The sequence below is a fragment of the Petaurus breviceps genome, unplaced genomic scaffold, assembly GCF_028583685.1.
Source record: "Petaurus breviceps papuanus isolate PSGF00001 unplaced genomic scaffold, PetGlider_PUasm1.0 90792, whole genome shotgun sequence".
NCBI classification, from domain to species: Eukaryota; Metazoa; Chordata; class Mammalia; order Diprotodontia; family Petauridae; genus Petaurus; species Petaurus breviceps.
The window spans coordinates 9,235,828-9,263,292 of NW_027187347.1; the positions used below are offsets into that span (position 1 = coordinate 9,235,828).

The 27,465-nt window shown below is 40.1% G+C and overlaps 1 long non-coding RNA gene across 16 annotated transcripts in view; it reads left to right on the forward strand.

The window, feature by feature from the left end:
- Window positions 1-12,727: 12,727 nt before the first annotated feature.
- The window catches only part of LOC138147403 (uncharacterized), a 185,472-nt gene continuing 170,734 nt past the window's right edge, over window positions 12,728-27,465 (forward strand). For 13 of the 16 annotated variants that reach the window (XR_011164797.1, XR_011164803.1, XR_011164798.1 and 10 more), the window contains exon 1: window positions 12,834-13,245. This is a non-coding gene — a long non-coding RNA (uncharacterized lncRNA). The other 3 variants (XR_011164807.1, XR_011164802.1, XR_011164794.1) reach the window with 3 other exon arrangements.

Genomic DNA, 27,465 nt, shown 5'->3' on the forward strand with positions numbered 1-27,465 from the left:
TCTCTCTCTCTCTCTGTGTCTCTCTCTCTCTCTCTCTCTCTCTCTCTCTCTCTCTCTCTCTCTCTCTCTCTCTCTCTCTCTCTCTCTCTCTCGCTCTCTCTCTCTCTCTCTCTCTCTCTCTCTCTCTCTCTCTCTCTCTCTCTCTCTCTCTCTCTCTCTCTCTCTCTCTCTCTCTCTCTCTCTCTCTCTCTCCCAAGATACATTGTGGCAACTATGTCTACAGGAGTTGTCAGATATTCATCTGATAAGGAAAGGAGAGTGAGTCCATAGTGCTAATATCTATCTACCTCTTAAATCACCCATATAAAGTCCCTCTCTTCAAGATTTTTGAGATAGGGCCTCTTCTGCAAATAGTTACTATCCCCTTGCTAGAGGCAAGCTACTTAAGAGCAGAGGCCTTGTCTCAGGTCACTTTGTATCTTCTCCAGTGTTTAACATAATGTTCTGAGAACTTAGTAAAAGTTGGTGGTGGTGAGTAACATTGTGTTAAGAGAGTTAAGGAAGGAGGTGAAGACAGACAGTCACTTGTAGGTGATAACGGTGGAAATAAAAAGGAGAGGAAAGAAATATTGTGGCATTGATTCAACAGTAGTAGAATGATGAATGGATAAGGAAAGGAGAGGGAGTCAATGAATGTGATTTGGAAGCTGAGTGAGATTAAGAGGGAATTGTCAGCAAAAATAAGAAAGTGAGAAGGAAGAAGCCCTGAACTGGGGGCTTCGGACAGGCAGGAAGAGATGAGTTTAGTTTTGGCCATGTTGAAATTCCAAATGTTGGCAGGTAGATGAACTGAGTGGTTTGAAGTTTGGGTCTAGAGTTTGGGGGAGATGGGAAGAAGTATATTGAGGAATAATCAGCACAGAGGGGGTGATTCAGTGTGGAGAAAGGAGCAAAGGGGCCAGTGACAAACAGATCCCAAACTTAGAGGTCAGGAAGAGATAGAGGAGGGTTTTTAATATTTTATGTGTCACAAACCCTCCTGTCAGTCTGGAGAAACCTATGAACCTTTTTTCCAGAAAAATGTTTTTAAATTATATTGAAATATAAACTGGGTCTCAATCTATTTGCATAAGACTCTTCATTGGTGGAGAATGATTGCTTGATGATCTGTGTCTGCCTGAAGGCTGGAATTGGTGAGAGCTTCACAAAAGGACAAAAGGTTTCTCCCTCCAAAAACAGAGATCCCATCAAGGGAAATTCCCTAAAGTCTCTAATTTGGTAAACTGGGCTTAGGGACTTGATTGACACACTGAATTTGCCAGATGTTTTTTGAGAATCTTTAATTTAGAGGCAGCCAATGGCACAGTGGATAGAGAACTGGGCCTGGAGTTAAAATAGACCTCAGTTTAAATCCTACCTCATTCACTTACTATCTGTGTTATGATCCTGGACCAGTCACTTAATCCCTATTTTCCTCAGTTTCCTCAACTGTAAAATGGGGATAATAGCACCCTACCTCACAGAGTTTTTGTGAAGATCAAATATTTGTAAAAAAAAATTTTTTTAAGTTCTAAGCATAGTACCTGACAGATACATAAATAATAAATACATAAAATATATAAGAAATAAAAATGCACCACATAAATGAGTATACCCTCCTTCCCCAGGTAGTACATAAGTGCTTATTTCCTTTCCTTCCTTTCCCAATTTCCACTAGTAATTTCTCCTTAAAGAGAAACTGGACTGAATGTGCCTTTCTTGAAACCAGAAGAAAGATGTCTCCTCTCCTAAGCTCTGGCCAACTCTCCCTTCACAAAGGAATAGAGCACTGAGAATGACTCACTACCAAGGTGAAGAGCCTTATACAAATGAACTTGGGCCCTGGGTTACTTAAAAAAAAAAATTAAATTTTCAGACCCCACTTTAAGAAACTCTGAAATAGAAAAATCAGAAGAGACAAGAAAGAGTGATCAGAGTCATAGGAGAACCAGGAGAGAACATTGTGGAAGCCAAAGGAAGTTTGACTGGCAAAGAAATAACTAATTCTGTTTGTAATATTCAATTGGATAAAGCCGACATTTATGAGGCAAGGTAATATACTTGTTACTGGAGATACAAAGGCAAAACTATCCATACTAAACTATTCACTGCGCCACCTAGCTGTCCAACTATAGATATACCAAAGTTTAAATTGAATCTTTAATTTCATTTCCCCACATAGAAACAGATTTCTAACTCAGAAATGCTTCCACAGCATCATTTTGTATAAATTATGGCAACAATGGGTAGTTCTAACAATCTCTCTCAAATGATAGGTTCTCTATCTGCCTCGCTATCAAAGGAGGTTTAAGACTCGTGGTACTTAAATTCAGCAGACCACAAGATGACTAACCGAATCATTTGCTGTTGACTGTTTACAGCCTCCCGTAGGCATAGGCTGGGAATACGTTATCTGACAAAAAGATTTTCTTCTTTCTTATGAGAAGACCTGATGAAATGACTTGGACATGTTTATGCCTAAGTGTAAGTGCTGCTAAGAATCACATAATGCTTGAGCTAGAAAGAACCTTAGCTATCACTTGGCCCTACCCCCTTCATCTTACAGGAAATGGTGGCCAACATAAGATAGACCAGTGAATTGCCCAATATCACTAGTAAGAGATAGCCAGGACAACAATCCAAGTCTGACTCCTCATCCAGTGAGGGCTCTTTCCACAACAGCAATCTGTGTCTGGTGAAAGTGCTGTTTAGCTTAGAAATGAATTTCTTCCAGTATAGCCTTGGAATAAAATGTATTACCCATTCAAATTTGTTTTTTCAGTTCCAATTGATTTTGTCCTAGATATAATTTCATGAGAGCAGGGGCTATATATATTATTTAATCTTTCTGTTTTCCTTGTGATATAGTAGATAGAAGACAAACCTTGGAATCAAGAAGGCCTGGGTTCAAAGGCCTACCTCTGATACATACTATATATGTGACCATGAAGAGGTCACGTTGACTCTCAGTGCTATAGATGGTTTTCTAAGATTATAAATTATGGAAAGTACCCAAATACTGCAGGGAATTTCCACACTAGGAGTTCCCCACATCAATGAAATTAGAGTCCTACATCAACCTTCTCCCCCAAATTTTCCTATAATCTAGTAGTTTCAAAGAGCATATGTGTGTGTGTATAGTAATGGCTTAATAAGTTGATATCTAAATTAATATTTATATCAGCAATGAGAGTTTAGATATTGTCCAATATAGCAGCAATGGTAATGATAACACATTTATATAGCACTTTAAGGTTTAAAAATAACTTTGTCTCTCTTGATGCTTACAACAGCCCTTTGTGGTAAATGATATAGATATTGTGCCCTACTTACAGACAAGGAAACAAAGTTCAGAGTTAAATGACTTGCCTACAGGCACATAGCTGTCAGAAGTATGATTTGAAACTAAGTTGCCCTAAGTCTAAGACCAACAATCTTTGAAAAAAATCCTACAATATCAAATCTAATTTATTCCATAATTTGAATGTTTCCTCTTAAGTACTATTTTGATACCTCATAATGACTCAGAGGTCTCCCTAGGTCAGGAATTTGTTCTGTGAAGTTTGGATTCAGAGGGCCATACTTGAGGACCTAGAGGGCCACATGTGGCCTCAAGGTCACAGGTTCCCCACCCTTGCCCCAGGTTCTTGAAGATTAGCCAGTGGAGCATAAACTTTGACTGGACCTACAATTTTGAAAAGCATCAAGCATCAGATAGAAGAACCAATCTAGAAACTTGTTACCAGAAGGCTGGCTATCATGTGATGAACAACTTATAAAGACCTTCAGCTTGGTCATAGAAGGGTTCCAGTCTATGTTGTTAGAATTAATTCCACACTTTTGAAATCAGAGATTCTTGAAATACTCAACTGAATCACTTAAAGTACATAATACTTTGGAAATGTCTTTATGATATCTACTGTGTCTTCATAGGTAGAAGAGTCTACAGGAAAAATAAAATGATATGAGGCCAGAGTAGTGACCTCTATAATGAATCCGGGTATTCTGTTCTGGCAATGGGACCAGAGATGTTCTGAGGGAGAATATTGTTCAGGCATCTTGATAAGCTTAAAAAGCGCAATTTGCTTTTCAAGGAAATGCCTTATTGTGAAAATGGGAGTGGTAAGAAAGGATGGAGAAGATGAGAAATAATAGATGAACAGCATAGAATCTTCCCTTCTTTGGGGGGGGGTGCTTTAGAAGACATAGCAAAGATGAATCTTTTCTGATTCAGTATAAAAACCTAAGTGTATAAGCCTATTTTTCTTAATTTTTATTTTTTTGCAGGGAAGTTGGGGTTAAGTGACTTGCCCAAGGTCACACAGCTAATAAGTATTAAGAGTCTGAGGCCAGATTTAAACTTAGGTCCTCCTGACTTCAAGGCTGGTGCTCTATTCACTGAACCACCTAGCCATCCCATAAGCCTATTTCAGTACTGACTTTTCTAATGTTTTGTTTTGTTTTGTTTTGTTTTTGCTTTTTGGGGGGCAATTGGGGTTAAATGACTTGCCCAAAGTCACATGGCTAGTAAGTGTGTTAAGTGTCTGAGCTCGGATTTGAACTCAGGTCCTCCTGACTCCAGGGCCCGTGCTCTATTCACTGCGCCACCTCACCGCTTCTTTTCTAATGTTTTAAAAACAATAAATACCAATATCTCTCAATGTTAACACCAAACACAAGCTTAGAAAGACTGTCACTGGTTATAACAATGGAAAGAGCTAATTTGTTAATTTTTCATAACTTCTTTTGATGTCTTAAAATCTTCTTGCTTCTAAAAATTACCCTAGCATCATGTCTTAATTAAGAATGTATGCTTCTGCCTAGTGAATATGTGTGTTTTTATTTGTTTCACTGTTGGCCAAGACCAAAACTTTCATCACCTCTAGTGGAGGCTTGATGGAAAGACATAGACAAGAATGGCATAAAATGAGATAAGACTGGAGGAATCATGGCCTCACTCCATGCAGGAAGGACCCACCCCTGATGGGATCAGAGAACCAACCCAGCATGTTGAAGTTGACCTTTTTAGTAACTTGAAAATTATTAAGGTCAGGGAAAGGCTCTCACCTATTTGGAAGGACTCAGAAAAAAAAAAAGCATATTACCAAGTGTAAGGGTTATGGGATTTAAATATCTTCCATGCCCCATTGTACTTGCTGGTGTAGCAGGAAGAGGCGGAGCAAGAGGAAGCGAAAGCCAAACTAGAGTTCCTGCGGTGGCGGCGACGGCGGCAGCTCGAAGCCCTTTTTGAGTCAGCCAGAATTTCTGCTAAGGACTCCTGCTGAGGACTGCCAGGGCCGGAGCTGCTGGGAGCACGCTTCCTGGACGCTGGGTGGTTGCTATGAGTGGGGAGAGGAGGACCTTTGCCTGAGGTAGCCTGTTCTGTTTTAAAGGCTTGAGAATGTGGGTGCTTTCTACTTTATCTACCTGTGCCAATTTCATAATTACTCTGATGGCTTTCACTTTCTGGTTTTGGGACTCTGTCTTTTGGTTTTTTAATAAATTTTCTAGCTTATTCCCCCATATGGCAAGCCTGATGTATTTTGTGATGGATAATTATATCAGCATATCTGTGATTTCCATAGGCATTGTGAATATGGCATTGCTGATACACCAAGAAGGAATATTAACTTTTGAAAGCTTTGGAGTAAGAATTAGTTTTCATTTTGATCAATCTGTATTGAAAGGTGCATGTGTCTCTTTCAGTTTGCAGACACAGAAAAAATGCACTCATTTTCGATTTATTCTCTAGCTTGGCTTTTCAGAAATGTTTGAAGAGTCTGTCTTGTGATAATCTCAAGAAGGATGGAAAAACATTTGTACAAAGGTGCATTTCTAACAGTATAGAAATGACACGCAAAAAGAAAGTGTTGTTTTCAGTTTCCTGAAGAACAAATTGGTGGAGGGTAATGAGAAAAGGCACTAGTTTGGGAGCAAGAGAACTTGGTTTAAAAATCTCTTTTCTACAATTGACTAAGTTTTCTTTCAGCTCCAATTTCATTGTTTCTTCAAATTCATATTCAATATAAGCTCTATGAACCATCTTCCCCCTTTTGTGTTTCTTCTGATATAAATTATCAAGCATATGTTTACTATCCACTAATATTCACATTTATATGGCACATTAAGTTTTGCAGAGCATTTTCTCTCATTTGATCCCAACAACCCTGAGAAGTGGGTGCATAATTATCCCTATTTTACAAGTGAAGAAAGTGAGGTGGACAAAACATAAGAGACTTTCCCAGGGTCACACTGCTAGTAAGTGTCTTGAGGCTGGTTTTGAACTCGGAGTCTTCCGTACCACCTAGCTGCTCTCCAGAGTACCAAGAAAGAGGAAGTGCCATACAGGACCTGGAAATGATCCGTTCTCATCACGGTTGACTTCCTTTCATGGTCCATTCCATTGTATCATAGTATCATAAAATCTCTGAGTTAAAAGAGCCAGAGCTAGACCATCTAATGCAACTCCCCGGCTAATTCATGAATCTAGATCAGGGTTCTTAAATTGGGGTCCATGACCCCCAAAGACTCCATAAATAGGTTTTAGCCTGTGAATTTGGATGAAAAAAAAATCATTTTCACTAACCTCAAAATGAAATTACTGTTTCCTTCAATTATTTAAAAACATTCTGAAAAGGGGTCCATAAGCTTCAAAGGAATCCAGTGACACAAAAATGTTCAAAATCCCTAACTAGGGGGCAGCTAGTTGGCACAGTGGATAGAACACCAACCCTGGAGCAGGAGGACCTGAGTTTAAATCCAACCTCAGATATTGTATGAGCCCAAGCAAATCACTTAAACTCAATTGCATAAAAAAAAAAAAGAATCCCTAACAAGTGATAAGTTGGACATATCTTTATCTCCCACCTGGCTGCAGTCATTTTGGTCATTGTTTTCTTTACCATGCCCCCAGTAAAGTCATTACTGGGAAATCTCATCTTGCAAGATTCAGTCAGCCTTGTTACTCATACCTCATCAATGCCCTCTGCCCTTCCGATTGGGGGGTGGAGCCATAAATTCTTCCATTTAAGAAGGGGAAGAAGGCTGACATCTCCTCAGACATCTCATTTCCCCCCAACCTGCACTCATTTTGAACTTTGGTGCCCCTTAACCAAAACCTTTTCCCTATTTCCTCCTTTTCACTTTATTTTGTGTATTGACTTCCACATTAAATTCCTTGAGGGCAGGAAGTTTCTTCTTCATATTTGTATCCCCCTACCTCCAGTGTTTAGCATAGTGGTTGACATATAGTAGGTTCTTACTCAATGTATTGTCTATTGACTTAACTCACTAGGGTAGCACAATTGGAAATTACCCAAGAGAGGGAAAATTTAAAAACTTGTTGACAAATGTGTATTTTCCTCCAAGAAAGAAATCAGTAGGGCAAGGGCTATAAGTGTAAAGGTGGTATTAAGCTTCCCCTCATTTAGATCCCCTCCTTTCTCCCAGATAAGTGGGGCAAAGGCTGGGGGGACCCAGGTGGCACAGGGAAGGGAGGGAATGGATCCTGGCCAAGTAAACTGGAAAGTTGTGCAGACAGCTGGCAACTTTTCAGGAGAGTTGCAAGAGCCAAAGGGAAAATTTGGGGACCAGAACAAGTCAGAGAACAGGGATGTTATGAGACTCTAATGAGATAATTGATATAAAACACTTTGCAAATCTTAAAATCTATGTAAGTGCTAGTTATTCTTACTATTAAGCAGAGTCACTAGGCCTCCAGTCTTAGGATGACTTTATTCCTTGAGCATTCTGCTGCACACTGAGTTCAAGTAATGTTTATAGAGCAATATAGGGGTGTTCCAGTAAATGTTTAACAAAGGGGATGGGGAATGCATGCGCATAATTTTTTTGTTTTCTCTTTTTAAAAAATATTTTCTTTTTCTCAATTACATGTAATATACACACACTTCTAAATTTAAATTGCCTTATTCAACACTTTCTTAAGTCTTAACAGTCCATAAAACAATAAACCAAGCCCTGATTTGCATGCCCATTTCTGAGGTGTAAATGCTCACTGAAAATTTAACAGTGGATTCTATCAATGGGTTAGAGCTGGCTCTGGAACACCCCTGCCTGAGAAGCAGCTCCCCAGGTAGAGATGAAGAGAATCAAGAGACAGCGCTAAGTCTGGGCCATGACTTCATTTCTTTCCAGGTTGCCATGGCCCAGAAACATCTTCATGCTTGAAGATCACATCAGCCCTGGAACTCTCACCTAGATGTACAGGGCATACCTCCAGCCACAAAAGGGGAGGGGCTCTTCCCAGAAGGCACCCAGGCCAGCCATCTCTTCATTTCCTACCAGGCTGCACTCCTCTGGATTTTTCTATCATGCCTCCTCACTGGATATCTGCCCCTCATCAGCTTCCTTTTATGTGTTGTCTTCCCCATCAGAATGTAGGCTTCTTGAGGGCAAGGACTGTTTTTGTTTGTATTTGTATTCCCAGTACTAGCACAGGACCTGGTATTTAGTAAGTGCTTAATAAATGCTTATTGACTGACTGACTTCCTAACGCTTCCTCTGCCTCCCTGTTCTAAGGAACTTTTTCTTTCCCTTAAATCAAGATAAAAGAAGAAACATATTCAATAAAAGAAAGGACAGTCATACCAAGATATGCTCTATAAATTCTTTTGGGAAAAAACCTTTTATGTGCAACAGTACAGAAATGGTCTTTCCAAAAGCATTTAGTTGTAATGATATAATTAATGTAATGATAATGTAAATGGAGAGGCAATGTGGTACAAATAGGAAGTGCGCTGGATTTGAATTCAGAACATCTAGATTCAAATCTGGGCTCTGTTGCTTGTTACTTGTGAAACCTCAGACAAGTCACTTTATTTCTCTTAAGCCTCCATTTCTTCATTTTTATGCAAGAGTATATCAAAAGCTAAGGCAGCTAGATAGAGTGCTGGGCTTGGAATCAGAAAGACTCATCTTCTTGAGTTCAAATCTGGCCTCAGACACTAGATGTGTGCCCCTGGGTAAGTCCCTTAACCCTGTTTGCCTCAGTTTTCTCATGTATAAAATGAGCTGGAGAAGGAAAGGGCAAACCACTCTAGTATCTTTGCCAAGAAAACCCCAAAGCGGGTCACAAAGAGTAGGACCCAACTGAAATGACTTGAACAAACTATCAAAAGCTCTCCCTTATTAGAAATACAAGGAGATTATGTGATTGCTGCATGTCGCACCACAGACTCCTTCAACCCATAAATCAGGCTTGCTCCCACTGATGACCCCAGGGTCAGGGTTCCCACCTGTGGTGACAGGTAGCTGATAACTGCCACCCCCACCTCCCCATCCGGTACCAGACTCACTTTTGCCTCAGGCACTTACCTCTACTAAGCCTGAGGAGCATCTTCAGTGGTGGGCTGAAGCCAGTTCTAATCAGCTCAGAGAGCTGATTGTTAAATTTTTATTGTGAGCCTTTATACTTCAGAAATGAGCATTTAAGTCAGAGCTTAATTTATTGTTTTGTTGATTATCTTGACTTAAGAAAGTGATAGAGAAAATGTTAATATTTCAGAGTGAATCCTGAGCACATTTTTTCACCAAAGGGTCAGTTACTAAATTTACATTTACCCTGTCACCCCTAGACTTATCAGTCTTACCACATTATTCTTTCATTATAGTCTCTGTTTTTACTGGGAGCTTCCATTTGCTTATGGTTAAGTATGATTCCATTGCATTTGGAATTTCCCAGCGGAATAATGTCTGCCCTCCCCTATTGCTGAAGCAGAGATCCTTCTATAGAGATACAAACCTTTCCCTTAATCTCTACTCATTCCAGCATTAATCATAATTGACAAGGATTCAGTGATTGCTGTATTTTCTTTTATATAAAGGGGAATAAAATGGTTGCAATGAAAACACATCGATCAATGAGGGTGGGGGGTGGGGGTGGGATAGGACTTTGTTGGCTAGGAAGAAGCTTTCAGCTCATGTGGACAATTGCAGAGGGAGACTCAGCTCCTAAGTGTCCCATGTCATTGGAAGAGAGGAGAGAGAATGTCCATGAGTCTGGCATGAGTAGGAGTTGCTCCCTTGACTGGAAAGGGGACAGGGAGATGGAGAGGTGTCTTTCCAAGTTTTCTGGTAATTCTCTTTCCATCACTTAGCCCTTTGCATTTTCTTTGACACGTCACAGTTCTGTAGCACAAGATAGAGAAGGAACTATTTTCTTCTTTCATTCTCCCAGAATCCTCCAACACCTGCCAGTTCCAGAAAATTTAGTATGTCACCAGTTGGGATAGTATTTGCTCAAGTCTCTCATTTCCATAGCAGAACCATCCAATTTAGGAATACATAGATGTAGGCTGCTCTTTCTGATGGGGAAAGGGAAATGTACACTTCTGATATCCCAAAATACTTCCTGAGGTTTAGCAGGGGAAGGAGCCATATTTTGCTGGGAATGCCTCTGCCTCCCCCATCTCCTAGTTTTTTCTTTCCCTGGAATCATTGCCCTTTCTATCTCAGATTATTTAAACTTTCTCTATGGGTAGGAGTAAGAGTTGGGAGAAGTGAGCTTGGGACCAGAGTGTACTTGAAAGAGCTGAGCTGCTCTCCTCCTTACTTAGCTGCTTGTCCTGGGGGAACATTCCTTTGGAACGACTACCTTCCATGCCCTTAGTTCTTCTTGTTCTTCTGTCATTTCATTTGTGCCTGACTTCTTCATGACCCTATTTCAGGTTTCCTTGGCAAGGATACTGGAGTAGTTTGCCATTTCCTTCTCCAGCTCATTTTACAGTTGAGGAAACTGAGGTAAAGTGTTAAATGACTTGCCCAGGGCCACACAGCTAGTAAGTATCCAAGGCTGGATTTGAACTCAGGTCTTTCTGACTCTAGACCAAGCATTATCCTCTGTGGGTGGCGCTGCACCCCTCCACCTCCCATTCCCATAAGGGAGAACAAATTTCAGCAAAATAATTAAAAGAAATCTATCCTGGAAGTCAGGAGAAGCATTTGTAGGATTGTGGTGTAGTGGGGGCCCTCTCCTTTATGGCTCATATTCAAACACCATTCCTGGTTCCAGGCAACCACATGGGAGCTTGAGGGGATCCCTGCTTGTGGACAAGGATGATCCTCATGGATTGCTGATAATCTAGTACATATACAAAGTACAAAACAAAACAAAAAAACTCCCAGATCCCTTTGACTTTCTCTCTTTTCACCTGCCTTATCAAGTGCAATTCTCTAAGTGTTGTGATTTGACTCCAGTGAGGGAAGGACAACTCCTTTTACTGAGGCTGAGTTGGGATGTAGTCAAGTGGGCCCCAAATTACATAGACTTCCTGACTAGCGGAGCCTGAAGAGACCTAAAGTTAGCACCAAAGAAGGGCCTATTGTGATATGGGGAAGGAACACTGACTAGCTTCAGAGAATATAGGTTCATATCCTACCTTCCTGGTCAAGTTACCCTCCCTAGGACTCAGTTTCCTGATCTGTCAAATGAGAGGAATGGATTAAATTACTTTTGAGTTTCTTTCTAGACCTATGATTAAAGCTATGTGTGGCACATTTCATTAGAATATACAAGATGGGAAATTTTGCTTTATTTTTTAAAGGCAAACATATTGGATACTCAATCATAAAAGATAGAATTTTTGGCTTATCAAACTAAAGAAACTAAAACTTAATTTTTAGAAAAGTTTACTTAAAACATACAAATTTTCAAAAGTGATCCTTTTAAACAAGCCTTTTCTCTTCCCCTAAAATATAGAACAACCTCATTGGTCTTATCTTTTTGGCTAAAGAAGCATTATTCCAAATGGAAATATTGCCTAGAAGGAGCAGCAATATAGTTTAAAACTGGGGCGGGGAACCTGGGGCTACTTGTGGCCTCAAGGTAGCAGGTTCCCCACCCCTGCTTTAAAGACTGATGACCTGAGACTCATTCCTTTAAAATTCAAAATGTTAATTTTTTGCCTTCCTTTCCCAAATCAACAAGAGCCTCCAGGGCCACATATTATAATACAAGACTGAACTGTGGAAAGCCAAGAATGTAACCAAAGGTGTCCCTTGGCCTGAGATAGGCTTTCTGGGATCAAGTAGGAGGAAGGCCTACCCAGTGCCTATTTCAAACAGAAAATGGACTCTGCCAAGCAGATGCATCACCAGAGCAACGGAAGCAGTGGTGCAGAGTATCTAGAAGAGGTTCACAGAAAAACCTCAGGCTGTGAAACCCCAAAGTCACTGGATAAATCTACTGCTTCCCCTGTACCAAAACCTCCTGGTTGATAGAGGGAAAAGGAGGGGGAAGCAGAAGGAGAAGGTGGTGGAGGGCCGCAGCAACTGAGGGACCCTAAAGGATGGGAAAGTTGGTCCCACCTCTGAGTCTAGTGACAGGAAAGTCATTACCTTCCACCTTTAGACAATTCCAATTCTGTTGTCTGTTCTGCTGTCATAGAAGGCTACTAAACAGAGCTAAAAGAATAGGACAAAGAACACTACCAGCTTAGCTTTAAAATGTTTTTGAAACCTAAAACAAAATTTTACAGTACATAGGTGCTACCCACTCAATTATATCAATTTATTTTAATGCAACACTTGAACTCTTAATCTAGACTGCCTTTGTAAAGACTAGAGAGTAAAAGCTTGGTTTAGTATTTATTTGCATTATAATTTATATATTCCATTGTTCCTCCACTAGGGGGCAGCAAGAGGTCATAAATGAATTCCATCACAAGTGTCATTTTTGGCTTTAGACTGGAACCAAGCAAAGGAAACTAATCTTCTGCATTCCATCCCACCAATGTAATTCCACTTTCTTCAACCCCAGACAGAATGGAGACATATAGACTTATCCCGGGCAAAAGAGACTCTGATAATCAAAGAAACATCTCCCAGACAAAGTAGATTCACATAATTTCGAGGGTTGTTTTCTGATCATGAGCAATGTAATCTGGGTCTAGTTTAGAATAAGCAGAATCACCTGACTGTTGGGGGTGGAGGGAGAGGTTTAGGGGGCTACAGTGAGAGTGTTTGATTCAAAGGAAAATAGAATCAGATAATTGTGTCAATTTGCTGGGAGTTGGAAAGTAAACTTCAACTTCTGGCCTTCCTTAGAGAAAACAGAATTTGACTCTTTTATAGTCCTGAGGCAATATTTCCATGCTAAATTTATATAACTCAAAAAATGAATAACCTTTTTTTTTACTGACTCCTATCTTACAAGTTACTTCCTGAGAACTGGGCATGGATCAACAAGATTGTCCCTGTTGCAGCAGCCAACAAGTCTGTGCCTGAGATGGCAAAAAGCTTCAGAAAAAGGTATTATTCTTTTTTTCTTTCACCAAAGACTTGAATGGAACATGGTATTTGTGCATTAAGCCAAGGGTCAGAGGCTGACCTTACATTAGTGTCTGTTGTGTAATCTAAATGCAGAACAGTGTTCATCTTCCCTGCCAAAGAAGTTACTTCTTAAATCCTTCTGGTTTAAACCATTTCTCAAACTATCCATGATACCACATGATAGGAATAGGGGAATAGCTCTTTGCAATGTTTTTCCCTTCTCAAATATGAAATCACATATATACATATATATATATATGTGTGTGTGTGTGTATGCATATATGTATGAAGTATTTATTACATGTAGAAATTATTCTGGTATGAAAATGAGCTTGATTTCAGGTAATTTGGCTCCATTATTTCCCCAATATTCATTTATCCCAGGGGTATTATTCCATGTCCTTATGCCCATCCCTGTCTCCCATCACTGACTAGCATTTATAGACTTAATCAACATATTTCAAGTTTTAAATAGTTCCTTGGCTAAATATATTTGACAAACCTAGATTTAAATGGGTGCATTAGGAATTACATTTGAAAAGTTTTGTAACAGAAAGGTTTATTAATGGAGAGAATAGCCCCAATATACTCATTTTCCCAGAATACACTAATACACATTCCCAGAGTACACTTATACACACTTCCTAACATATACAAAAGCACCCACACTCACATACATGCAAACAGTTCAAAACACAGCTTTGAGAATTATTCTAAAGGCTCTCCTTTTTCTTTTATCTACCTACAATTATACCACTCTTCTTTAAAATATATTTATATATTATTATATGATATGCCTATATGATATATGCATGTATATATGTATTGTGTGTAGTTATGAATGTAGATTCATATCTGTATTTATCACAATACATTCCAGATGTTCCAGTCTTCAACAATCTCTATTTCTGTAGTCTTGTATTTGTCTTTTCCTGGGCAAAGGGCAAGGTCTGGTATACATATTAACTCACCCCCTACACTTTGGAAAATTACTTATAAGCAGATACATGGAACACAGAACTAGAAAGCCAGAAAACTAGTGCCTTAATCTCTAATCTATCTCTGGATTTCTTGAGTTAAACTCAAGCAAATCAATAAGCCTCCCTAGATTACTAAAAATGCCCATGTCAATGTGTAGAGAAGGGAGATGTTAACAATGACACGTTTTTACTCCTTGACCCAGAGATGTTCAACTAGGAGTATGAATTCAACTTTTCCTTGGCTGTGATGGTACCTGGGAAAATATAGTCACCAGATTGCTGCTGCTGACCGTCTCTTTTGGACCAGAGACAGCCTTGCATGAGAAACGACACCCAACTCTAGCACTGATTAGTCACACAGAGACCTGGACACATACACTTAGCCTGGATGTTCTATTAATAGGCACATAAGTTGATACTTAAACTTATTTTTTGTTTTGTTTTTCTTTTTGGAGGGCAGGGCAATTGGGGGTAAGTGACTTGCCCAAGGTCACATGGCTAGTAAGTGTTAAGTGTCTGAGGCCGGATTTGAACTCAGGTCCTTCTTACTCCAGGGAGGGTGATCTGTTCACTGCACCGTGTAGCCTCCCCTTATGCTTAAATTTAAATGCATGGCTTTTGAAGCATTAGTGAGACAGACAGATTTAGTCAAAGTAACCAGGGAAGGAAAGTTAAGAATTTCTAATTAAAGTAAAACCTAAGTAAAGAATATAGAATTTTTTTTTTTTTTAATGAGGCAACTAAGTAGCTCAGTGGATAGAGTATCCCACCTAGAGTCAGGAAGACTCATCTCCCTGAGCTCAAATCAGGCCTCAGGCACTTACTAGCTGTATGACCCTGGGCAAGTCACTTAACCCTGTTTGTCTCAGTTTCTTCATCTGTAAAATGAGCTGGAGAAATGTCAAACCACTCCAGTGTCCTTGCCAAGAAAACTCCAAATGGGGTCACAAAGAGTTGGACACAACTGAAATGACTGAACAACAACAACATACCTTATGAAATATGATTATCTATCAGAATTATTTAGTAAAAGGAGTCAACCACAAGATTCTATTTCACAATGATGTTACATTATATAACAATGAATATTAAAAGCAAAGTCTCAAGTTATATCACTTACTATATTTTCTTGAAAAAAAAATCATTATTTTCCCAAAGGAATTTGATGGAGAATGGTGCACAGTGAGCTTGACATATTATATTATTATATTACATTATTTTATGTATTATATTTATGTACATATTATAAACAAGGAACAATTGGAAAGTAGTATAAAGGTTGTAACCAAAAAGAAAGTATGACCAAAAAAGATGGGCAAGTCATTTAGCAGTAGTGAGGGATGGGCCACATGCTCCATTGGTATTCTAGCAATGTCAAGAGAACACAAAACCCTTAGAAGCACATTGGGTAGATGAGAGCCACCTAGGATGACCAGGCATGAATGGATCAAGGGATCATGCATCTGGTACTGGAAGGGATCTCTGAGGTCATCTAGTTCAAATGGTATCAAACTCAAATAGAAAACAGAGCCACTGATACAGGAAGGCTGCATATTGACTTAGAAAACCACATATTAACATTATTTATGTTCTATTGTATTTTTACTTATTTTGTTAAATATTTCCCAATTACATTTTAATCTGGTTCACTGAGATTGTTGAAGCCTAAAGGCCTGTGTTTGATTCCCCAATCTAGTCCAGTACCCTCACTTTACAGATGAAGATACTTAGGCCCACAGGAGTTAAATGACTTGTCCAAGATCACACAGGTAGTAGCAGGTGGTATGTGAACCCAAGTCCTGTTTCTCCCAAACCAGTGTTCCTTCCACTATACATCTGCAATGAGATTATAGATATATTAGCATATTTTATTGGAGTAAAGCAGTTCCCTTTGTCCCATGATGGCAGCAAGGACTGTCTACTAAGCCAGGATGATCTACTCAGTAGACCTTAAAGGAGAATAACCCTGTCCTCTTATTCTTTCTCTTTCTCATAAGAGTGAGGCCAACAGCTTTGCACAAATCTGCCTCACTTAAGTCCAATCCACTCAGAAGTCAAGGCATCATCCATCATCTGCTGTTTTACTGTTTTAACACACTGTACCCATACCCCAATATCATGATATCATTGGTCCTCTTCAAAAACAATGGATGAAAAACAGCAACAATGCCGAGGATGTCAGAAGTCTTCAAGACTCATCTTGGAGGGCTGCGAGAGGGGCAAGTTTGACCTTTCCTTCTCCAGCAGTATGGTGTCTATGAGCACATGGCAGCCAGAACTATGGCTTAAGAACCATGAGCATGGATCTTAGACCCTTGGCTGCTTTTTCTGTTTTGTCTTTCTTTCCTGACCATAGGTGACTGAACAGTGATCCTAAAATGGGTATGTCTAACCTAGAAAGCAAGTCTGTGAATTTAAGAGGAAGGAACTCCTGGGTCCCTCATTTGGAGCTAACAATAGGAGAAGTTTGCACATTTGAGAATATGACCATCAACAACCCCAAGCCTGGCTTGCCACAAGCCATGGGCCTGGAAGGAATAATTTGAACAATGCAAAGTCTAGACAAATGTGAAATGTCTTTTTAGCGGTCCTGCAAACTACTTTATGTTTTGTTAAGTAGCGGCCACATGAGATAATGTAACAGTAGTTATAAGTGACTGCTGCTTATTAAGTAAGGGTTATTTGTCAATTGTATGCTTATGTTTCTTTTGTGTGAAGGAAATGAATTATATGAATGTCTTATACTTCATTTCCATTGCACATTAAATACTTTTCTACCTCTCTTTTTTGGGGAGACCTTAACCATGAGTCAAATCTAAACTTCGTGTGCTCTGAGGTAGCGGCACAGAGAGTCTGAGGAGAAGGAGCTGAACTTTGGAGGCTAGTCCCCATCACCACCACTACCACCACCACCACCACCAGGAATGAATTCAGTCTGTATGCATGGGTCCAGAGCTGAGAGGGGCCTTTTAGTGAAGAGGGAGAGGGCAAATCACACCCCCCCCCTCACGACCTCCACCCCACTGGGGACCACTAGTGGTTCTGTATGTTGTTATAAGTAGATGAGGAAACTGAAGTCCAAAGAATTTGAGCCATCTGTCCAAGGCTACACAACTAATTAGTGACAGGGCCTAGCTTAGAACCCAGGCATCCTGATTTGCTGTTCAATTTTTTCTACTATACCATTGGACTTTTAAGCAGGAATGCATTGGTAAATATTTAACTGGTTCTGGAAAAAAAAGTATGCCAGGCTTATTTTAAGTTTAAAGTTTTTTCCATCACTTTATTAAATCTAGACAAACAACAAAACAATAAATCAAGCCCTGAATTGTAACATTTGCCAACAATTGCCAGTGTAAATGCTCACACTGAACATTCAACATCTGCTAGCCAGCTCCAGCATAGCCTTGGCTTTTAAGATGATATGGGTTCTATTGAATCCAAAAGTTGTAACTAACAGACTTGAATCAATGTGGTACAGGGTAAAGAGGGAGAAATTTGGTGTCAGAGGACCAAGGTTATAATACCTGATTCTGCCAGGTGTTATCCATATGATCCTTATAAGTCACTTCTTTCTGGGCATTGGTTTTCTCATTTGTAAAATGCATGGGTAGGTCTAGCTGACCTCTGAGGTCTTCTATCTCTAAAATCCTGTGATTATTCAGAATGCATGTATGAAGGTCATGGAATTATAGAACTTTAAAATTAGAAGAGGCCTCACAGAGAGGATCTCACTGAGATCCTCTCAAAGATTTATTCAGGTTGGAAGAAGAACTTGAGAATAGTAAAGACACTAAAAATAAGGAAAAAGTTGAAGATGATAAAGAAAGTAGAAGTGATAGAAATAACTTGTTCATCTAAACAAATATGTTCAAGACACTATAGTAGAGGGATGGCACAATGAGTAAAGTGCCAGCCCCGGAGTCAGGAGGACCTGAGTTCGGTTCCGGCCTTAGACACAACACCCACACAAAAAAACTAGGCATGTAACATTGGGCAAGTTTCTTAACTCCAATTGCCCTCCCAAAAAAGGGGGAAAAAAAGATGTTATAGTAGGAACAAGATGAGAAAGCCTCTCCCTTGCCCTCATGGGGCTTACAGTCTAGTAGGGCTGCTAGGTAACACTGTGGATAGAGTGCCAGGCCTGGAGTCAGGAGGACCTGAGTGAATGAATGACTATGCCCTTCCCATGGGCAAAATACTGTGATAAGCACTGAAGATACAAACAGAAAAGTAATCAGTCCCTGCTTTCAAGGAATTCATATCCAAATGGGGGGGAAGACATATATAGGATGTTTCAGAGGTAAGTCAGGTGGAAAGCTCCCATAGTCCTCATGGTGCAGGACCAAAGCATATGGCAATGTTTTTTCTTTAATGTCATTTCCACTTATAAAATTATATCAGTTTCTGATGTTGAAAATTGAACAGATTGAAGGACTACAGTGACAAGAAATTATTTTTCTGGGTCTTCAGTAGCTATGGCCACAACAATTGCAGAAACACTGGTGAGTCCACATCTCCATGAGGACTGTTTCCCTAGATGATGGCTAAGAGGGCCTGGGTTAGAAGCAGATTCAGTGATGTGGGAAGTCCTGCAAATTCCAGAGTTCTTGGGCTTACATGCCCCTCAGCAGCAGCTGGTCAGCATCTGATATTGGTGGTGAAAAAAAAAACAACAGGATAGCAATTTCTCCCTCTGCCCCCCCCCCACCCCCACAGTGATGGCTAGAGGGCCTGGGCTAGAAGCAATCCTGATGGTCTGGAGAGTACTGTTATGCTGACAACTTTTGGCAACAAGATCTTTGACTATCTGCATCAAGATGGTGGTAGTGGTGGTTTGACCTACCTGGGTCTCCTGTCTCTCCCCCAATGTTCTTCCAGTTTTTAATTGATTTGGCTTGCCTGTCACAAAGGTAGTGCTTGGTTAACAGTTGTTTGGGGATGTCTGGGCCCTTCTCCACTGAAGTTGCTTCCCTCCACCTTTCCCTTCCGGTCCCTATGGCTTCAGAGACTGGGCTGTAAGTACGATTTGTGATCTGGAGGGTATGGCCATTTCCAAGATTCTGGGGTTCAGGGTCCTAGAGTATCTCCATCTGAGTCTGAGGAAAGGCTGTGGCCGAGATGGTGATGGTGGTTTGATTTGCCTGGCACATTCTGCCCCCTGTCTCTCCTCCAGGATGCCCGACTATTTCAACTAGACTAGTTTGCTAAAAGGAGGGAGAGATTGGACACATACATATATAATTGCAATGAAAGGAAATATGTATAAGGGCCATAAGATAAGCACAAATTGCTATAGGAAATGGGAGAGGGACTGAATGGCAGAAAATAAGTTACAAGGCTATTGTAATATACTGAAGCTCATGCCTAGCATAGAGTAGGTCCATAATAAGTGCTTGTTGATGACTCTAAATGCTTGGATTTGGTGGGAGTGAGAATGGAAAGAGGGAGATGGATTCACTACAAAGGGAGATTACATTGGATCTGGCAGCTAGATAATGCCAGACAGGAAAAAACTGGGTGGCTGGGAGAAGGAATGAATGACCATGGGAGAGTGAATAAATGAAAAAACATTTTTCAGTTGCGAAGTTCTGGATATACAAATAGATAAGAAAATGCCAGCTCCCATGGAGCTCACATTCTAATTGGAGAAGACAGCACATATAGGAAGGTCCAGCTGTATGGTGGATGGAAATCTCCAGAGGTCTGTTAGGATACAGTGTAGATAGCAAGGCCCAGGTGGTGCCATTAACCGTTATGGAAGCTATTTTGGAAGGAACTATTTTAGGGGAGGGAGATGATAAGTTCTATTTTAGATATGTTGAATTTGAAGTACTACTGAGACATTCAGATGGAGTTGTCCAGCTGAAAACTGGGAATGTAGGATTGAAATTCTAGAGAGGATTAGAGAGACACACTTGAGAGTCATATTCACAGATGTTACAGGGATGAGAGTGGGTGAGATCAGCCAGGGAGAGAACATAGGAAAAGAAGAGAGCTGAGGAAAAGATTTTATTAAGGAGTGGGAGAATGGTAAGGTAGAGGAAGAAGAGGACATACAGACTACTCTTTTGAGAAGTTTGGAAAAGAAAGGAAAAAGGTAAGTAGGACAGTAGTTGTAATAAATACCAGGGTCAAGGGCCTTTTAAAAATGATTATTGTAGGGAAAACCTAACTTTGTAATGCTGTAGGAAAGAACTAGCCAAAGGAGCAGGGGGAGACAGAGAGAGACAGAGAATAATTGATAAAACCAGATCCCTAAGGAATCAGGAGGAGATGACACCAAGGACATAGGGACATAGGAAAGGGCATAAATGCCTTAGAAAGGAAAATGGACAATACTTTCTGCAACATAAAAGAAAAGGAGGAAAGGATGGGGGGAAATGAAGACAATTTTGAGCTGGAGACTAGGGAAGCTGAGTGAGCTTAAACCAATGGCTGCCACCTAAGTAGGAGAGGTCATCTTTTAGAGTTGAGAGCCTGAGGACATGGGAAAGGTTTTAATAACTCCTATGAGAAATGCATTAGAGAGAAATGAATGGAAGAATTAGTGAAAAGAATTTCGTCTTTCTTTGAGATCAATACATTATTTTGACAATAAAACCTATGCTGAAGGGCGGCCAGGTGGCTCAGCGAGTGGGAGCACCAGCCCTAGAGTCGGGATGACCTGGGATCGAATCAGGGCTCAGATACTCAGCACCACACCCAGAAATAACTGGCCATGTAAACTTGAGCAAGTTACTTAACCCCAATTGCTTAAAAAAACAAACAAACAAAAACATATGCTGAAAGGTACTAAGGTACAGAGAATGGAGGATTGCCCTTGGAGCAGGAAGAGTCCTGTTTTAAAGTCTTGGCTTTGACAAAAATAGCTGTGTGACTTTCAGTAAGTAGATTAACCCCTAAGGGCCCAGGGCAACTCTATAAATTACAGATAAGTGCTGATATACTACACCAGTGTGTATATCAGAGTTTGCACACAGGAGTTCCCCACACAGAGAAACCATGTCTGGACCCTGCCCAAGAATTATTTGTGTATGAGAGATGTCTGAATGATCAGATTTTGTTTTAATATAATCTAAATAAATGAGGTTTCACTTATGTGAATTGAGGAGCTACTGTTCACAGAGAAGCTTATCATGTACCACTTCCCTGTGGGCTTTACTGTAAAATCAAGCTCTTACCAAATAGGCAATAAAAGGTTTTTGCACTGTTGACCATAACCACTACTCACAGAGAGCCCTGGTTATTTCCAAACCAATTCTCTTTTCATCAAAAACTGTCATCTGCCAGCTGGGCCCCTCTGACTAGAGTCCCATAGCAGATGCTGCCATGAACAGGGAGCCATGAGAAAGAGAATTGACTAGCTTCCAGGATGTGTTTTTACCCTTCCACATTTACAAGATTGCCCATGAGAAAACCAGACTTTGCATTTTTCTTTCCACTTGTGAAAACTCATCTAAGGATTTCCTTGTAAGTTTCCCTGATGAGTTTATTTCTCTTCTCACTATTTCCTCCCAAGACAGCTTTTTTTTTTTGGAGGGGGGAAGGCAAGGTAATTGGGGTTAAGTGACTTGCCCAAGGTCACCCAGCTAGTAAGTGTGCCAAGTGTCTGAGGTCATATTTGAACTCAGGTCCTCCTGACTCCAGCGCCAGTGCTCTATTTACTGTGCCACCTAGCTGTCCCCTCAAGATAGCATTTTGAGTATCTTATTAATGTCAACTTTGTAAGTGTTTGATATTAAAGAACTTAACACCAACTTATGAAATTGTTGTTGTTTTTTAAACTGATGAGTGCTTATTGAGCACTCCTAGAAACTCCTAGGTATTTTTCAAGTAGCCTAGAGACTACCACAGTTATTTATGAGTAATAGAGGCAAGGATTAATGATTGCTGAATGATCTCACTACTCTCCTTGGTGGCATAGTGGATAAAGAACTGGGCCTAGAATCAGAGAGTCTTAAGTTAAAATCTGACCTCAGACACTTGCTACTTATATAACTTTGGGCAAGTCACTTAACCTTTGTTTGCTTCAGTTTCCTCAACTGCAAAGTGGGAATAATAACACATACTTCACTCAGTTATTATGAGGACCTAATGAGATAATATTTTTTTTAAAGCAATTGGGGTTAAGTAACTTGCTCAAGGTTACACGGCCAGGTGTTTTTGGGTGGGTGCTAAGTGTCTGAGCCCGGGATTCGATCTCCAGGTCTTCTCAACACTGGAGCCGGTGCTCTTACTCGCTGTGCTACCGCCCTGAGATAATATTTTTAAAGTACTTAGTATGGTGCTTGGCACATAATAGGTGTTAGATAAATGCTAATTATGATGATGATGTCTACAACATATGAGCTAAGGACACAAGAAGAAGTTGGCCATCTTGTTTAATAACAGGATCATGGAGAAGCTCATAACCATGAGAAAGAAGAAAAATGTGAAGAAAAATCAAAAGAAAGTAACAATGGGTTTGACATAAGCATGCAACTTATATGTCATTCCCTGAGTCCAATTCAGAATCCCGGGGAAAATGGGAAAAGATTGAAGAATGAAGACACAAATTAATAGACCTAAGACAGAATTGATAGTTGAAAATGGAATGACTCCATCTTAAAAGGTAGACCAAGATACAAAGGGCTGCAGATGTATTTCCTATTAAATAATTTATATGAATTCCTATTTTGAAGGTGACTGCTTCCCCAGCAACAAAACCTCCAGAAAATGTCCAATTTGAACCTGGACTCAGCCTAATTTGTCTAAGAAGTTGTGTAACCCAACCTTAGAGCAATCAGCGTGGGCTAGAGAAAGGGGAGAGTAGGCAACTCTATCATGTCAGAGAAGGGGCAAGCCAAAACTTTTTTCTCAGGAAACTTATCTCCAGCCAGAACCTCATTTGTGGCTGATCTGGGGAGACTCATTTTCACCCCTGGGCAAATGGTGGTGCATTTATCAGAAAACCAAAATGCATGTAAAGCTGAATGTGATTCAAATAAGACCACAATGTCTCCACTGTGGTAAAACAAACCTTGAGTTGATTCTTACCAAGCTCCCCAACTGTCTGCTCCCCTTCTTCCCCCACCCCTTGCCTCCCCAATATACATTTCTTACTCAGAAGAGTATGGTTTAACCAGGGTCAGGTTGAGGTCATTAGCAGGGCAGCCAGGAGAAGGTCAGGTCTGAGATTAGGTCTCATGCCAAAGCTGACCCAAAGAGAAGGTGAGCATTTCATTTTATAAAACCGTCCATCTCCTTCTGAAGCTTAGAAGTATCCAACATTCAGCCTCTCCTAAATTTACAAAACGTTATACACAGCAAAGCCTTTGGACTCTTTCAGCTGGGCCTCCCAAAGTTACATTAAGGGTTGTCAAAGCAGCATAAATAATATTGAATTTGTGAGTTGGGGGAACAGCCTCTTTTGTTTTCACATTCTTAGCAGCTACAGTAATGAGGAACTAGTTCTCTGATTTCTAACACAGGAGTTTCCCCAGACACTTAGAAAATGTTTGTTTGCCCTCAAACACACCAGAATATGACTGTTACTGCTGAGCTTGGAGATCATGAAAGTAGAGACACTGGCCTGCTGAAAACAATTTTATTGTTTTTAAGATTGTACATGGCCAGGGAAGCCTGAGAAAGAAGAGATCTCAGTTAGTGTTATTATTTAGCATGTAGATAACTATGAAAACCTTGTAAGTTTACGTCTCTTCCTGGCATTGCTGTGCCCTGGTCACCTGTGGGCCAGCCACATCCTTGTCAAGAAGAAAAAAATGGAGACCCTCCCCACCATCTCACTCCTTAGAAAGATGGGACTCTAATGCGTAATAATAAGGTCTAATTAAGGACCTTGATCTAATATTTTGAGTCTGTAGTGGGGTAAGATGAGAGTAGTAATATCACATATAGTATACAAAATATTTAATGCTACCCAAAATCATTAAGAGATCATATATTGCCATGAAGGAAACTCAGCATTGTCTCTCTGAAAGAGGGGCAATAGCATGAAACTAGATATTGGGGAAAATTAATTTTACACATAGGTCTCTATTCATGAAGGGGAAATCCATCTATTGTATTAATCAGTAGGGGGCATTTTTGACAGTTCCACTTAAGAGAGAAGCAGTGTGCAGAGTAGATAGAGATTTGGCTTCAAAGTTAAAGAGACCTGAGTTCAAATCTGAGAAGGTTTTAACATTTCAGGTCAGGGTATTAATATTTCAGTGCCCGAGGCAACTCTCCAATACCCTACATGACAAATGAGTTGCTTGAAAGTTTCTCATATAAGTAATGCCCTCTAGAACAATGGAATCATTGGCTTTGATCCCAAAAAAATATGACAGAGAGGACAGAATTTTGGACCTGGAGTCAGGAAGCACTAAATTTAAATCTGGCTTCAAACACTTGCTAGCTGTGTGCCCCTAGGTAAGTCACTTAACCTCTGTCTGCCTCCATTTTCTCATCTATAAAACAGGAAGCACATCCCTGCTGAGGTTGTTTTGAGGATAAAATGAGATGATAATTGCAACATGTTTTGCATACCTTACAGCAATATAAAAATGCTAACTATGATGATGATGATACTATGGGTCAATTGTTTGACCCAAATGAAAATAAACAAGGAATTAAAATGAAATAAGCATGTCTGGTAAGCCAGAAAGGCAGTACAGTTTCTCCAAAATGTTTCTGAGCCTGGGAGAACTTTCTCCTTCTCTTCCTGTTTTCAGAACAATTTCATATCCTACAAGGCAGACACTATTACCTCTTTTTATTAAGCTACTTCTGGTTCCCAAGTTAAGTTTCATTTCTGCGATGAGAAAAGTTACAGAATATGAGGATACATTGTTTCAAAAGGTCCAGGTTAGGTGTGTTACCTGAGACATTGTACCTCCATCAAGGAACCCACTGAATCCTAAAGGCAGAAGGGACCTTAGAGGTCATCTAGTCCAGTGCTTCTAATCCTCTTGTGTCATGGCCCCTTTTGGGAGTCTGACAAAATCTCTAGTCTGCTTTTCAGAATGTTTTTTAAATGCATAAAATAAAATGCATAGGATTATAAAGTTATGTCTCCTTCACAAATTTGCCTAAGGTGGTCCCTGGAATGATTCTATTGTTAACTTGATTTTAATTTCTTTTCCCAACAAAAATATTGAACAATTTCCCTCACTTCCTATTTTTTAGATGTGCCGAGGGGTAGGGGTGGGAGGTGGAGTTGTAGGAAGGGGATATGACAGGCATACTTGGCTCAGGTAGGTGGTACTGGACCGCTCTGGCAGTTCTGATCTATGGGAGTCTCTTACTCAAGGAGTTTGGTGTTTCCTACCAACCCATATGGCAATGCCTGAAAAAGGCATTGATGTCACTGTGGGAGGGCCCTGAGTTGGAACAGCCAAGGAAACGGCAGGTCAAGGTCAAGATCCACTGGCAGAGACTTGCCTGTGATTTAGATCCAAGGTTTGATACCTCAGATTTTAAATCAGAGATGTCAAACACACGACCTGCAAGACTCACAAGGCTCACAGTACTCCCGAGGGTGGCCCAAACCAGATGACAATGTAATTGAGAAATATTTAACAAAATTAATAAAAATATGATAAAATGTATAGATATTAGATATTGTATACATATATAGATATTCTATAGATACAGATATTATGTAGATATATAGATATTACATAGATGTATAGATATTCTGTAGACATAGAGATATTCTACAGATATATAGATAGTCTATAGATTTATGGATACTATGTAGATATTATATAGACATATAGATATTGTATAGACATAATATAAATGTATAGATATCATATAGATATACAGATATTACATTTTAAAACTAAGTCAATATATGCCCTGCAGGAATCCCCAGTACAGTCCAGTGGTCCCCCTTTCTATCTTACTTTGCCATCACTATTCTAACTCATCCCTTGGCATAGATACTGTAGATTGCCAACCTCTGTTCTACATTACAATGAACCTTGTGGTTATATATTAATAAGCTGGTCATCACTTAGTTGGTTTGGCTGTCTGTTTTTTGGAGGCCCAACTGGAAGTCTGGGGAGAATCAAGAATGCTTTTGGATTAGTTGAAAGGTCCTTTGTTCTAGTTCTAGAGTCTTTCGTGTGTGTGTGTGTGTGTGTGTATGTGTATGTGTGTGTTTAACTTGGAAACCTAATTAGGCACAGTGAGGTGGTGAAATACATGCAGCAACTGTCCCTAGAGTTGGGAGGCCCAGAGCTGAAATTCAGCCTCAGACACTTACTAAACATGTGACCCTGGGCAAATTAAGTAACTCCAATTGCTTACAAAACAAAACAAACAAACAAACAAAAAAAGAATTAGAGGAATGAGTGACTATTACATTTGGTTAAAACCAATTTTGTTGAAAAATAGTTGTCAAAATATTTTTAAAAACAAGTTCACTGACACCAGGTTAGCAGCGCCGATCTAATTCAACTCCTTTATCTCACAGGTGAAGAAATTTTGCCCAAAGTAGTTGGAGGCAAAGTCAGCATTAGAGTTCTACTGACTACTCCGCAGTTTCCTCTCACTGATATTATGTTACTTTTCAAAGCACCCTGAGTAGAATACCTAGTTACTTTGTTACTTGGGTTCTTCACTCTCAGGCCTTTGTCTCTCAAGAGACCATTTTCTTTGGGAAGAATTGTCGAGCTGGGTTAACATCTGTCTGAACCATTGTGGGAGAACCCCCTCCCAGCTCTCACATAAGCCAAATGTCTGGTATTCTGTGGTCTAGATCAGGAATTGGCAGCTTTTCAGAGGTAGTGGGCCAAGTCTTCACTTAGTCACATCTTGGGGATGGAGAATGGCCTCAGGTCATTCCTCCCATCCCCCTGCTCTCAGATGTCAATTGCTGGTAACTCAGTTTGGCCAAGTCCTTTGGCGGAAGCCTGGTCCAGAACAGCATGGGAGAGGGGGAAGCATAGAAGGGAAAGGAGTGGGCGAAAGATGACTTCCCATAACCTCAGGTTCCTGGCAAGGAACAGAAAGAGGAAAAGAACAATGATGTGAACTTTTCTCTTTTTCTCTCACTCCCACCCCACGTACATGTATTCCAAAGACCCCAAAATATCAATCTAAACACAATCATCTGAAAACAATACCTTTGCCAGCTTAACTGACTGACAAAAGAAAGCAAAACTTGAACACAGGATAGACTTTTGGAGAGGAGAGGGGAGCATTCATTCATTTATTTAATATATAT